The sequence below is a fragment of the Eumetopias jubatus genome, unplaced genomic scaffold, assembly GCF_037043125.1.
Source record: "Eumetopias jubatus isolate StellerSeaLion01/CBP00866 unplaced genomic scaffold, mEumJub1_p1.0 scaffold_11, whole genome shotgun sequence".
Classification (NCBI taxonomy): Eukaryota; Metazoa; Chordata; class Mammalia; order Carnivora; family Otariidae; genus Eumetopias; species Eumetopias jubatus.
The window spans coordinates 26,293,386-26,308,235 of NW_028274817.1; positions in this window are offsets into that span (position 1 = coordinate 26,293,386).

Sequence of the window (14,850 nt, forward strand, 5' to 3'; positions counted from 1 at the left end):
TAGTGAATTTACAAAAGAATAAACTCAAAGAGATCCATACCTACACACGACAATCATACTGTCAAAACACAAATACAAAGACAATCTTGATAGTATCAAGAAACAACTCATTCCATAAAGAGGACCCTCAATATATTAACAGCTGATTTCTCATCATAAACCGTGTAAGCCAAAAGGCAGCAAGATGATATATTTTCAAAGGGCTCAAAGAAAAAGACGAACCAGGAGTTTCATGTTTAGCAAAATTATTCTTCACAAGTAAAAGAAAAATTAAGACATTCTCAGATAAACAAACCTGAGAGAATTTGTGGCTAGAAAACCTACCCTCTGAGAAATACTAAAATAAATTGTTCAGGCTGAAATGGAAGGGCTTTAGTCAGTAAAATCTGCATGAAGAAATAAAGATACCAGTAGAGGTAACTATCTGGGTAAATATAAATTATAGAAAAATGGATTTTTTAGAACTTTTTTCTTCGAAAATAAAACACAACTACATAAAGCAACAATTATAAATCTGTATTGATAGGGAAACAATGTATGAAGATATAATTTGTATGACAATAACAGCACAAAGGATAGAAATAAAGCTTTTTTTCTTTCTTTTTTTTTAAATTTTAACTCCAGCATAGTTAACATACAGTGCTATATTAGTTTCAGGTGTACAATGTAGTAATCCAACAGTTCCATACATTATTCAGTGCTCATCAAGAGAAGTGCACTCCAAATACCCTTCATTTACTTTACCCATCCCCCCACCCACCTGCCTTCTGGTAACCATCTGTTTGTTTTCTATAGTTAAGAGTCTGTGGTTTAAAGTTTTCATATATAATTAAGTTGGTATTAATCTGAAGTAGATTGGTATTATTAAGATGGTAATTATAAATCCCTAGGGTAACCACTAAGAAAGGAATTTATATATAAACTTGCATATATAAACTTTTATAAAATTGTATTATAAACATATATAGTATATAATTGTATATATATATACAAGAAACATGGCACACTAGTAAATATATATTTATTACAAAAAGTGACAATTAAAGTAGAGGAAAAGAGAAAAGAGTATCTAAGACTAACAGAAAACACAGCAAAATGGCAGATGTAACTCCTAACTCATCAATAATTACATTATATGAATATGAATTAAAACTCCAGTTAAAAGGCAGACATTGGCAGAATGGGCAAGAAACCTGATTCAACTATGTGGTCTATGAGTGATACACTTCAGATTCAAAAATACAAATAGATTAAGATAAAAGGACAGAAAAAGATATACTGTGCAAACAGTAACTAGAAAAGAGCTCGAGTGGTTATATTAATGTAGACAAAACTTACTTTAGAAAAAAAGTTAATAGAGACAAAGAAGAATATTTTAGAATGAGACAAGTGTCAATCCATCAGTTAGATATTACAATTATAAACGTGTGCACCTAACAACAAAGCCCCCAAATACATGAAACAAAAACAGAATTGAAGGGAAAATAGGTTAACTATAGTAGATGAGGACTTCAATACCCTGGATAGAACAACTAGGCAGAAGATCAAAAGCAAACATAAGATTTGTACAACACAATGAATCAAGTAGACCTAAACAGACAACTTAAGATCACTCCACTCAACAAAAACAGAATATACATTTTTTTTCAAGTGCACATGGAATATTCTTGAAAATAGACTGTATGTTAGGTCATTAAACAAGCCTCAATACATTTAAAAAGAATTAGATCATATGAAGTATGTTTTTCAACAATGGAACAGAAATCGAAATCAACAGAAAAAGGAAATTTAGTAAATTCACATATATGTGTAAATATAAAAAATGCACTCACAAATAACCGAGGATTAGAGAAAAAAATCACAAGGAATATTGGGCAACACTTTGAAATAAACGAAAATGAAAACACAGCATATCAAATCTCAAGGCAGGTGATGAAGCAGTGCTTAGAGGGAAATTTATAGAATAAAGACCTATATTAAAAAAGAAGTAAGAGCTCAAATTGATAACATAGGTTTATGACGTAACGAACAAAAACACAAGCAAAATAAACACAAATTAAGCAAAAGAAAAGAAATAATAAAGTTATAGAAGAAACAAATGAAATAGAGAATAGGGAAAACAATAGAGACAACAACACTAAAAGTGCCTTTCTTGAAAGTATCAACAATATTGACAATGGTTTAACAAGACTGATCAAGGAAAAAAAAGAGAGAGAAGACTCAAACAACCGAAAATCAGAAATGAAAAAGGGACATTACTCTAAGACTTACAGAATTTTTTTAAAGGTAGTATAAAGGAATACTATGAAAAATTGTATAACAACACAGTAGATAACCTAGATGAAATTGACAAATTCCTAGAAAGATTCAAACTACTGAATCTGATGCAAGAAGAAATAGAATATTAGAACACACATATAAGTAAAGACATTGAATCAGTAATAAAAAATTTTACTATGAAGAAAACCCAGGACCAGATGGCTCCACTAGTGAATTCTACCAAACATTTAAAGAACTAAGTGGTGCCTGGGTGGCTAGGGTGGTTAAGTGTCTGACGCTTGATTTTGGCTAAGGTCGTGATCTCAGGGTAGAGAGATGGAGCCCCACGTCAGGCTCCACACAGTGAGGAGTCTGCTTGAGATTCTCTCTCTTCTTCTCCCTCTGCCCCTCCTCTTGTTCACACACACTCTAAATAAATAAATAATAAATAAATAAATAAATAAAATTTTTTACAAAATCTTATAGAACTGATATCAGTTCTTCTCAAACTTTTTTAAAAATTTTTTATTGTTATGTTAATCACCATACATTACATCATTAGTTTTTGATGTAGTGTTCCATGAGTCATTGTTTGTGTATAACACCCAGGGCTCCATGCAGAACGTGCCCTCTTTAATACCCATCACAGGCTAACCCATCCTCCCACCCCCCTCCCCTCTAGAACCCTCAGTTTGTTTTTCAGAGTCCATCATCTCTCATGGTTTGTCTCCTGCTCCGATTGCTGTGAATTGTGCAAGACTGTTGAATCACAGATCTGTACCTCAAACTCTTTTTTAAAAAGAATAGGAGGGAATGCTTCCTAGCTCAATCTGAGGTCAGTATTCCCATGATATCAAAGCCAGATAAAGACAACATAAGAAAACTACAGACCAATATCATTTATGAATATAAATGCAAAAACCTTCAATAAAGCATTAACAAGCTGAATAAAGCAACATATAGAATGGATCAAAAACTATGATCATGTTGGGCAGGTCTTCGAGCTACAGAGTCCCTCAGCTTCAGTTTATCTGGGAATATCTTAATTTCTCTCGTTTTTTTTGAAAGATGGTTTCATAAGATTTAGAAATATTAATCTTTGTTTTTTTTCCTTTTGGCACTTTAAATATATCATTCCACTGCCTTCTGGTCTCCATAGTTTATTTTTTTAAACTGGAAATTGGAAAAGAGAGGAGAGGAGGGGAGAAGAGGGGAGGGGAGGGAGGAGAAGCAAAAGAAAGGAAGGGAAAGGGAAGGGAAAGGAAGGGGAGAAGGGAGGGAAAGATAAAAGGGAAGGAAAAGAAGAGAAGGGAAGGGGAAGAGAAAGAAGAGAAAGGGAAGGAGGGGAAGGGAAGGGAAGGGAAAGGAAGGGCATGGAAGAGAAGGGAAGGGCAAAGCAAGGCATGCCAAGGCAAGGCACAAAAATGCTCACATAGTCTTTGCTGATTAGTTCTGTGTTGGGCCCTCCAAAGCTTATCCAGGTCATTTTATATCAATGATTTTAGCTTTCACTTACTGGTTTCACTGAGCTGAAAGCTCAGCTGGTAGTGAAAGCACAGGTTCTTATTAGGTCTTTTCCAGCTTGCATCTTGTCCTCACTATGTATTTGGCTTTCTAGAATCCCTGGTATATGTAAAAGGTTTTCAAAGCCCTTATCTCCCAAAGTATCTCTCTCCAGATTTTCTTCCCAGGATTTCTCTGTGTCTGTTATTTGCCCCAAATATAATATGTTGCCCCAGGTCTCCATAGAGTAAAAATGAAATAAGAGGTCACAATAAAAAATACTAGAGGCTACGTATTTCATTTGCTTATGTAACCAAACGACCATTCTCAGGGGTCTCTTTGACAGTTTATATAGTATTGAAAAACTGTAGGAAAGGAGGAAACCTGGGCAAAAGAAAAATTGTGAAGAACATGCGAACTCTTGATGACTGTTCTTTCAAGGGGAAGTGGCAGTGGCTTGTTCTTTTGCCTTTCAAAGTTTTTAAGGAATACCCTCTGCCTAGCCACTTTTCCACCCTGAGAAAGTTCTGAGTTAGATAAAACAAAGGCAAGTGCCTTGCATCAGTCCTTCAGGGAGTCCCCAGACAGATCAAAACAGAAAAACACAATTAGAGCAAGGTCTACTCGGCTCCCTCCAGAACCAGAGACACATACGGGGAATTTGGGATGCCATCTTCAAGACTGTTATCAAACTGGAAAAGTGTGTGGGGTGATGATATGTTAAAAAGCCACAATGCTCTCTTACCATGTTTAAGTCATCCTTTGTCTTGATTTGACATTTGCTTGGTTGCTGTAACCTTAAACTACTTTCCAGATTTCTCACAAAAGTTCATTTTCAGAGTTCTTTTGCTCATTTTCACTGTTTCTGTAGAAGACCTTAGAGCTTCCTACTTTATATTTTCATTGATACATGGAGTTGATTTTGTAAAGTTTTAGATTAATTCTTCACAATCAAAAAAAGATAAATGGCTGTTGCCCACCAACCATGTAAAATTCTCCTTATCCACGTGGAGTAGTAAAGGAAGTAACACAGGCAAGAGGACAGAAGAATTATTCTTGTGGTGATCTTGCCACATGGAAATAGGAAAAATGGGGAATAGTATTCCCTTCTAATACTGGGGAATATAGAATATATTTTAGTGAAAACTTCACCATATATGCTTCTAGCTCTTCTCTTCTACCCAGAATGCCAACTTCTATTATTAGGTGTCTTGTAGCAAGGTGTTGATAAACCTCTGCTCTGAAGAAAAAGAATTCTGATGATCTTTATGATGCACAAATGAGAAATTTGTGCATCAGAGAGGTTTAGTGAATCACTCAAGCTTACAGACTTAAGAAAATATAGATCTATGAATTTAATTCAGGTTTCTGAACTTAAGAAATTTCACTGTCATATATTGCCTTAATGATTTTTTTTAAAAAGTTAAAGACTTAGTCATGTATGGGCTTAAAAAAGAATAAGTATTTCTTGTTGATTATAGAATCTCAAGAATGAGAAATTAATTGATGAATTTGCAAATTGCATGACATTGTTGAAGACATCAGACAAATCTGAGTATGAGCTGTAACTGTAGTAGGTGTTGATAAAGCATCTGCACTCATTCTCCCTTGCTTACAGTATCTGCATTTTCATTCATCATCCTTTCCCCTTGATGTACTCCAGGGAGAAGCTGACCTAAGCACTAGGAGTAGCTTAAACCAATTAACACATTTCATTATCCTGACTTTGCCACATCATTGGTTCTGGGTTTGGCCTGTCATCTAAGTGGGTCATTCAGGATGAATTTCAATATTCTTCCATGAAATTCTAAGTATAAATATTTTTTATCTTGAGTGGTGCTGTATGTGGATTTAAAGTCTCATCTAGTACAGCAATATTACACCCATGATAGAAACCAGCTTTAGCATCACACTAAGATTATGGCAGAATGGAGAGGCAGAAAGAAACCAGATGCTTCACATTATTGAGACACTGAATCAGACAATCTTGTTGTCTCTTTCTTTTGGTCTTGCAGATCCATTAACCAATAAATTCTTCTAAGGACTTACATCACCTTGGGTTTTCAGTTGCTTAGAACAGAATGCATAAACTGATGCAGAAATTTCCAGAAAATAAAGGGGTAAACTGATGATTTTTATACATAGAATTGAAAATTAGAAACATACTAGTTGATATGTGGCTTACTTATGGCCTGAGGATCCATATGATTTTTCATGCCATAGAACACATGCCTAACACCCAACACATCTTTACTGAAGTCTCTCAGAACATTCTAAAGAGAGCTTCCATTCATAACACCCAGTAAAATTTAACAAATCCTCTTCAGACATCTATGAACAAAAAGCCCACTTATCTCAGCAAAGCAGGTGACCATAATCTTTCCACTTTTCTTCATAAATAACTTAAGTTTTTTTCCTCAAAAACAGTAACTGGCATTAGTCTTTTCCATAATATCTCACCCTGCTTTCCTCTTTTCCACTTACTCTTTTCTCTTCCACAGGAAACGTTCAGCTAATTTAACAATTTGGTAAGTTAATCAATCTGGTTTTAGTACTTTCATTCATCCATTAACTTGCTCTGTACCACAATGGCCTAGGAATCTAGCTAGCAAAGAAATAATATTCCTTCATTGTAAAAAGTCTTAAATATTCCATTGTTGTTCTTCCCTATTATACTCATATTTACAATATGCAAGCCTTAGAATTTTAGAACTTTAGATCTAAGAGGGACCTTAAAGCTTGACAAATTAATTCTGGCTGTTTTGTCTTCATAGAGTGAAAATGAAAGAAAGGGCCATGATAAAAAATTAAAGGTTATTTACTTTTACTTGTTTGAGATACTAAATGATCATTTCCAGGAATCCCTTGGCCATTTTCTGTAGTATTGGAAGGTTGTGGAAAAGGAGTAAAGCTCCTGAAAAGAAAAATTGTGAAGTAGGTGATAACTCTTGATGACTCTATTCCTCTTCCAGTGATTTTTATGGACCCTATTCCTAATATCATCTGTCATCCTCCCTTCATTTCAGCAAATGCCTGGTGCTTTCATTTTACCCAGAAATAGAGGGCTCAAAGACAGCACTCCAGGGTGGTTAGGATTATAAATTTTCTATCCAAGCTTGTAAATAGCAGAATTACAATAAGCTACAATTCAAAAGAATAAATCCTTGATAAATTAGTTAACTAATTGTACTTTCAATATTAAATATTGGTTCAAGTTGTATATATAGCAGTTTTATCAAAATCAGATGCTAGTTATGGTCTTTGTTCTTTAAGATCTAGGCAAGAAAGGAATAACATCAGTGGACTAGGAAGCTTCATACCTTAATTTTCCCAAAGAAACATAATAAAAATAAACCAGCAAAGATAGCTAAAATTAGCTTATAGGAACTACTATGGAAAGCAGTCAAAAGTCTACAACTATAGAAGGAAGGAAATAATAAAGGAGAGTGAAGAAAAATAAAAAAATAGAGAAATTTAACAAAACCAAGAGTTGGTTCTTTGAAAAGATTGAAAAAATTGACAAATTTTTAGCTAGATTGACTAATAAAAGAGGGAGAACTCGTTACTAGAATTAGAAATCAAAGTGGGGACATTACTACTGATTCTACAGAAATAAAGATTATGAGAAGTACTATGAATAATTATACTCCAATAAATTGAATAACTTTAATGAAATGGATAATTCCTAGAAACACATAACCTACCAAGACTGAATTATGAAGAAACCTATAACTATTAAGAAGATTGAATCAGTAATCAAAAACCTCTTGACAAAGTAATGTCTTGGACTAGATGGATTCATTAGTGAATTCTACCCAAAATTTAAAAATAATTAACAACAGGGGCACCTGGGTGGCTCAGTCGTTAAACGTCTGCCTTCGGCTCAGGTCATGATTCCAGGATCCTGGGATTGAGCCCTGCATCAGTCTCCCTGCTCTGCGGGAAGCCTGCTTCTCCCTCTCCCACTCCCTCTGCTTGTGTTCCCTCTCTCACTGTGTCTCTCTCTGTTAAATAAATAAATAAATAAAATAATAATTAACAACAATGTTTCTGAAACTCTTCCAAACAATTGAAGAGGTGAGAAGACTTCCTTACTCAGTTAGGTTAACATTATTCTGATACCAAAGCCAGAGAGAAAAACTGTAAGAAAACGATAAACTAATATCCCCTATTGAATACTGATGCAAAAAGTTTCAACAAAATACTAACACACTGAATTCAGCAGCATATTCGAAGGATTATACAACAAGATAAGTGGGATATATTCCTGGAGTGCAAGGACGGTTTGGCATATGAAAATCAGCCAATGTAACATTAACACAATGAAAAAAAAATCATAGAGTCATCTCAACTGATGCAGAGAAAGTATTTGATAATATACATTACATTTCATGATAAAAACATTCAACAAACTAGGAATAGACAGAAACCTTCCCAACATATTAAAAGCCATATATGAAAACTGCACAGTTACTGCGTCTTTTCCCTAACATGAGAAATAAGCCAAGAATGTCTGCTTTTATCAATTCTGTTTAACAGAGTGTTGGAAGTTTTATCTGCAATAATTAATCAAGAAGAGTAAATAAAAGGCATCTAATTTGGAAAGGAAAAAGTAAAATTATCACTGTTTGCAGATGATATAATTTCATATGTAGAAAACTCTAAAGATTCCACACAAAAACTGTCTGAACTAATAAACAATTTTAGAAAAATTCCAGGATATAAAATTAACACACAAAATTCAGTTGTGTTTCTATACATTAACAATGAACAAATTTAAAAGGAAATTTAAAAACAACTCCATTTATAGCTGCATCAAAAGGAATAAAATACTTAAGAATAAACATCACTGGGGTGCCTGCGTGGCTCAGTCAGTTAGGCATCCGACTCTTGATTTCATCTCAGGTCATGATCTTGGGCTTGTGGGATTGAGTGCTGTGTTGGGCTTTGCGCTCAGTGAGGTGTCTGCTTGAGGATTCTCTCTCCCTTTCCTGTTGCCCCTCCTCCCACTCACTCTTTTTCTCTCTCTAAAATAAAAATAAATAAATATTTTTTTAAAAAAAGAATAAAGATCACTGAGGTGAAAAACTTGTACACTGACCACTACAAAACATTTGCTGGAAGAAATTAAAGACATAAATACATGGAAAGACATCCCATATTCATGCAATCAAAGACTTAATATTGTTAAGATGTCGGGCGCCTGGGTGGCTCAGTTGGTTAAGCGACTGCCTTCGGCTCAGGTCACGATCCTGGAGTTCCAGGATCGAGTCCCGCATCGGGCTCCCTGCTCAGCGGGGAGTCTGCTTCTCCCTCTGACCTTCTTCCCTCTCATGCTCTCTCTCTACCATTCTCTCTCTCTCTCAATAAATAAATAAAAATCTTTAAAAAAAAAAAAGATGTCAATACTACCTAATACAATCTACAGATTCAATGCAATTCCTTTTAAAATCACTTTTTTTTTAAGAAATAGAAAACTCTCTCTCTCAAATAAATAAATAAAATCTTTTTTAAAAAAAGGGGGGGATGCCTGGGTGGCTCAGTCGGTTAAGCATCCGCCTCTGGCTCAGGTCATGATCTCAGGGTCCTGGGATTGAGCCCTGTGTTGGGCTCCCTGCTCAGCAAAGAGTCGGCTTCTTTAGTTCCCTCTGCCATCTGAAATTTCTTAATGGGAAGGTCTCTACCTGGCACCGTGCTGGCCACCCCATGGACCAGAATCTGCAGCCAAGGGAAAGGGAAAGGGAAATTGTGATTGGCCTAGCCTGGGTCACAGACCACCAGTATGGCCAGTGGAATGGAGTCAGATAATATGACCAAATCAAAAGTACCACAAGAAATTGGGGGAGGGCAATTCCCCCAAAGGAAGGTGGAGTTAGGCTACCAGAATCTGAGAAGGGATACTTAAAAAGAAAAAATGACCTTACTTTTTCTGTTTTTTTTCTGCCTCTGATTTCTGGCTTCTGTCTAGATTTTGTTTTCTATATCTTGCATTTCGTTCTTAAGCCATCTCCATGGTGGCTCAGATCTGAAGTTCAGTTCCCTTTCCTTGATTTCTAAACAGACAAAATACACATAGGCTCTTTGTAGCAAAATTTTCTGAAGGATTGTAGAGATTAAGGGGTGTCTCATTTCAGCAATGTAAAGGATTTTTTTTTCTCTCTCCAAATTTTTATTTAAGTTCTAGCTAATTAACATACAATGCAATATTACTTTCAGGTGTAGAATTTAGTGTTTCATCACTTACATACAACACCCAGTGCTAATCACAAGTGCCCCCCCATCACCTATTTAACTCATCCCCCCCACCTTCCCTCCAGTAACCCTTAGTTTGTTCTCTATAGTTAAGAATCTGTTTCATGGTTTGCCTCTTTCTTTCCTCCCCCCATGTTCTTCTGTTTTATTTCTTAAATTTCACATATGAGTGAAATCATGTGGTATTTATCTTTCTCTGACTGACTTATTTTGCTTAGTATAATACTCTCTAGTTCCATCCACGTTGTTGCAAATGGCAAGATCTCCTTCTTTTTTATGGCTGGGTTATATTCCATTATATATATATATAGAGAGAGATATATAGGTATATATATCTATATATATTCCATTTTATATATATATGTTCCATTTTGTATATATGTTCCATTATATATTAATATATGTGGTATTATATATGTGGTATATATATGTATATACACACATACACATACACACACACACACACACACACACACATATACACCACATCTTCTTTATCCATTCATCAGCTGATGGAAATTTGGGCTCTTTCCATAATTTGGCTATTGTTGATAATGCTGCTACACACATTGGGGTGCATGTATCCCTTCAAATCAGTATTTTTGTATCCTATGGGTAAATACCTAGTAATGCAATTGCTGGGTCATAGGGTAGTTCTATTTTTAACTTTTTGAGGAGCCTCCAGAGGGCTGTACCAGTTAGCAATGCAAGGGATTTTAAATTGAGTAATTGATAACTCTTTAAAAAAAAATAAGTTCCTTGGCTTTTTCAAATAACTCTGGCTTCAGCTTCTTATCTTGTTTCTTATTCCTTCTACTTCCTCTGCCCTCTCAGGACTGTTTATCCTTTCCTCTCAAGAGTAAATATACAGACAATATTTCCCATTGTCTCATTCGGAACAAATACTGCTACCGGGTACAGGGCCTATTTCAGGCTTATCCTTTCACAACCAGCCTTTCAAAGGTATTTTATCTCTGGCTTAGAATCATATTTTTAAGAATCTGCTACTCTTATCAATATGGTAATTAGTAAACACTCATCAATATGGTAATAAATGCTATTATTTGCTATGAAAAAAAGTTTTATCTATTATAGAAAAAGGATTACTGGGAAGAATATTATAAGATGATCTATGATATATTCATCTTCTCCCCAGCCATGGGAGATCTTAGCCTTACTTCTCCATGAGAAGGCCATGAACTCCTCTGGTACCAATGCCTGCCCGGTAGCACTATCCTAAATGCATGCATAGTAGCTACAGAGAAATTGCCTCAAAAGTTCTAGATCTATAAATCCAAACCTTAAATGGATAGCAAATATTAAAAATTCTGTGAGGGCCTCTGAAATTCTCAAAAGCTGCATTACTGTTATGTTGCATAAGTCCTGTGCTTTAACTTCTGGGGATATACACCTCAGTGTATATTCTTGGAGCTGGCTAATGTCCAAATGCAATCCGAAAAGTAATTGAGCATACCTATCGTCATCATTCTGTACCCAAATAAAATAGCTTGTCTGAATTTCTGCCTGTTAGCTCACCACAGAAACACAGATTAGACTCAGAATATTACAGCTGAAGAGGACATTAGGGATTATCTAACACAACTGTCCTCAGTTTTATCTGAGGAAACTAAGGCCTAGAGAATTTTGGTGACTCCTTAGGCATTATGTTCTTACTGAATTGGATCTAAAATCTAGGTCTCCTGACTTTTAGTCTATTGCTTATTGCTTTTCTAGTTACATCAACCAAGAGACTGCTTCCTCTAAAGCTAGTTTTGCCCAGAGCCCTAACTCAAATATTTTAGAGATCTTAGGACATTTTTCTTCACTGTGGCAACCAACACATTTTTAAGGGCAATAATGTATTTTTTTTTTTTTACATCAGTAGAAGCAGAATACACTATGAAAAAGTTCACAGTATTACAGTCTGTCATTCTGCTATTTTGTATTTAAGTAAGTTGGAGAGCCCGTGGGAGCAACTTGGGGTAATAAAGGTTAATCACTGGGAGCTTAAGGGTGCTTATTCTTAATTGGTGGGCCATTAAAGATGCTCAAGGTTAATAGCTGTGTTTTCAAAGCCAGTAATTCCCTTTATAGAAAGCTTCCCCTGTGGCTTTGGCATACCTATCAATCAGTTCCAGCCCCTAGCCAATAAGATAGCAAATTTAGGAGCATAACCCTAAGGGGATTTAGGGGTGAGGATAACTATCTTAACCATGTTTGTAACTTTAATTTTCTTTCAAAACAGTTTGGTCATCTTCAAAGTGCTCCATTCTTTCCCTCTTTTACATCCAGATAGTTCTGGTTTTGCATTTATAGATGCAACCCCAAAAGGTGCTTTTTTCTAAGGCCCATAAAGCTGATAAAATAAATTTACTATTTAGTTTCAAGGCTAGTTGCTAATTTTCAAAACTATTTGGTTAGGCATTTCAAAGATTAGTCAGTACAATCAAAAGTGATTTGCTAACCATTATGGAATAATAGGTAGACATTAGCTAGTGGCTGAGACATGTTCAATATATCAGATAAAGACCTTAAATAAATATTCAAATGGAAGGCACCTTAGAGACTCCACTCATTTTAAAAGCTGGTGAACTGGAAGGATCTGAAGAGACTGAATGACCTGCCCAAGATCACCCAACTCAGCTAAGTCTAGGACCTGGTCTTTTGATGTCTGGCCACCATTTTACCTATGACTAACCCATGGTTTTTTCTGAGCCAAATATTACAGTTTCACCTTAACATGTGTGTAAAAAAATCATCTAGGAGATGGCCAGGAAATCAGGTTTGTGTTCATTTGGCAAGCTTGTGTTTTTAAAGTCTACAAAGAAGAAAAAGACTTATAACCAAAAAAAAAAAAAAAATTCCATTATGTGAGAAGTATAAGAAATTTACCCATGCACTAAAATTAGCTATCCTTCTCATCAAATCCCAATTGCTCTGTTATTCTTTACTAATGAATTAATCTTTGGTAAATTCTTCTATAGAAATCAGACATGAATGACTTCAGGATTATTATACAGGTGGATATAGAAATTGTTTATACTACTCATTGACAAATTTTGAAAATTTTGTCACTGAAAGTAGTTTGGGGTATGTGTACAATTGTCATTTATTTCCTTTTGTTAATAATAACTTGTTCACACAGTAAATGAAAATTAAGTCCAAAGATTTATTTAAAAATCACTCAGTGGAGAAATTCATTCCCATATGCCAATTCCCTCCTTTTAATTCTCTTACCTTGTTATGACTTGTAAAAGAAAAAGAGGGAAAATATATTGCATTCTTAATGCAACATTTAGGTAATATGTTTAATTAATGGAAACAGATTTGTCATTTTATTCTGATTATCCAGAATGTTTAAGCAACATGAGATTTATGTAGAGCATGAAATTGGTGGCATGATCCAAAGAGGTCTACTGGAAAATACTGTCAGCAGCTCTTGGCAGGATGCTTCATGGAAGCTAAGGGTTCTCAGTATTGGATGTGTGTAAGCATTTCCAGTAGGCTAAAGCCATAACTCACAGGTATGCTTTCACAGTAATCCTTATAATTAAGTAGGATATTACAAAAGAAAAACCCAAGTGCTACTTAAAAACCAAACCCATTAATTTTTGGTTAATCATGATGAAATAATAATCGCTGTGAGCAATTTCCCGTTTCCTAATCTCAGCAGTCTTGCTAAATCCTCAAATTTGTTCATGGAGGAATAATTATCACCACTTGTAACCTAGTCAAGAATCAGAAATTGTTAATAGCTTAGGTTCAAACTACTGAATTTTTCCTTTTTGATTGTCTGATTATTTGACTTGCACTTGACTCAAACTCATTCTATTCTCTAAGAAGCTCATTGAAAAAAGTTATCTTTCTATACTTTGAAATTAATCACAGGGAAAATGAAAATGGGAAAGGAGTACTCTGCTATAAATGTGACTGTAGTCAGTTTAATGTCATGCTTATTTAAAAACGTGGGAGTAAACTCATATGGAAATTTTTTTTAAATAAGTCTTGTTTTTTGTTTTTCCAAAATTTTGAAATAGAATCAGTGAATGTAACATAGAGAGAACTGTATTTTGGCTCAATAAAGAGAAAAATTACTTGATGATTAGAATTGAGAACAATGAAATGGGAGTACTTCTTGAAGCAGTAGGCTTTCTGCCATTGGAGGTGTTGAAGCAGAGGCTGGAGGTTTTGTGATTCCATTTTAGGTATGCTGTAGAGGACAATCTACCTGCATTAGGAATGGGGCAAGATTAGATGTCTTTTATGGTTTTTCTTAACCATAAGATACTAGATTTAAAATCTCTTTTCTTAGCTCTTCCCATAATTCATATAAAAATTGCTATCCAACTAGTGCTATCACAGGTCCTAGGTCATATCAATTTAGGATGTATGGTTCTAAAAGGATACCCATTGATTCCTAACCTTATTAGGTTTATCTTTTGTAGGTAACTTCTATGTTTTAATCTCAAAGAAAAACTGAAATGCAGCATTCCACCTATTATAGCAGGCTGTTGAAAGTCGTATTTTAGACAGGTCTTGTACTGGAGCTTCCCTGCAGCACCTAGAAAATTATATCCTCTGGAGAAGAAATCCAAGAATCTTAAATTTTCCATTTTTATATGAAACTTCCTTCAGCCCAAAATTTGATACAAATTGAAACAGTGTAATATAGTGGATATGTGTTTGGGTGTTGAGCAATGGATTAAATAAAGTTAAGTCATAAATAAGGTGTCTAAGGAACAATGAAAAGAATTTACCTTTTATCCTTTGAAACATCTCAACAGTTGATTGTACAGTAATTAAGTACATATTGGAGGAGACCCTTATTTCACTAAT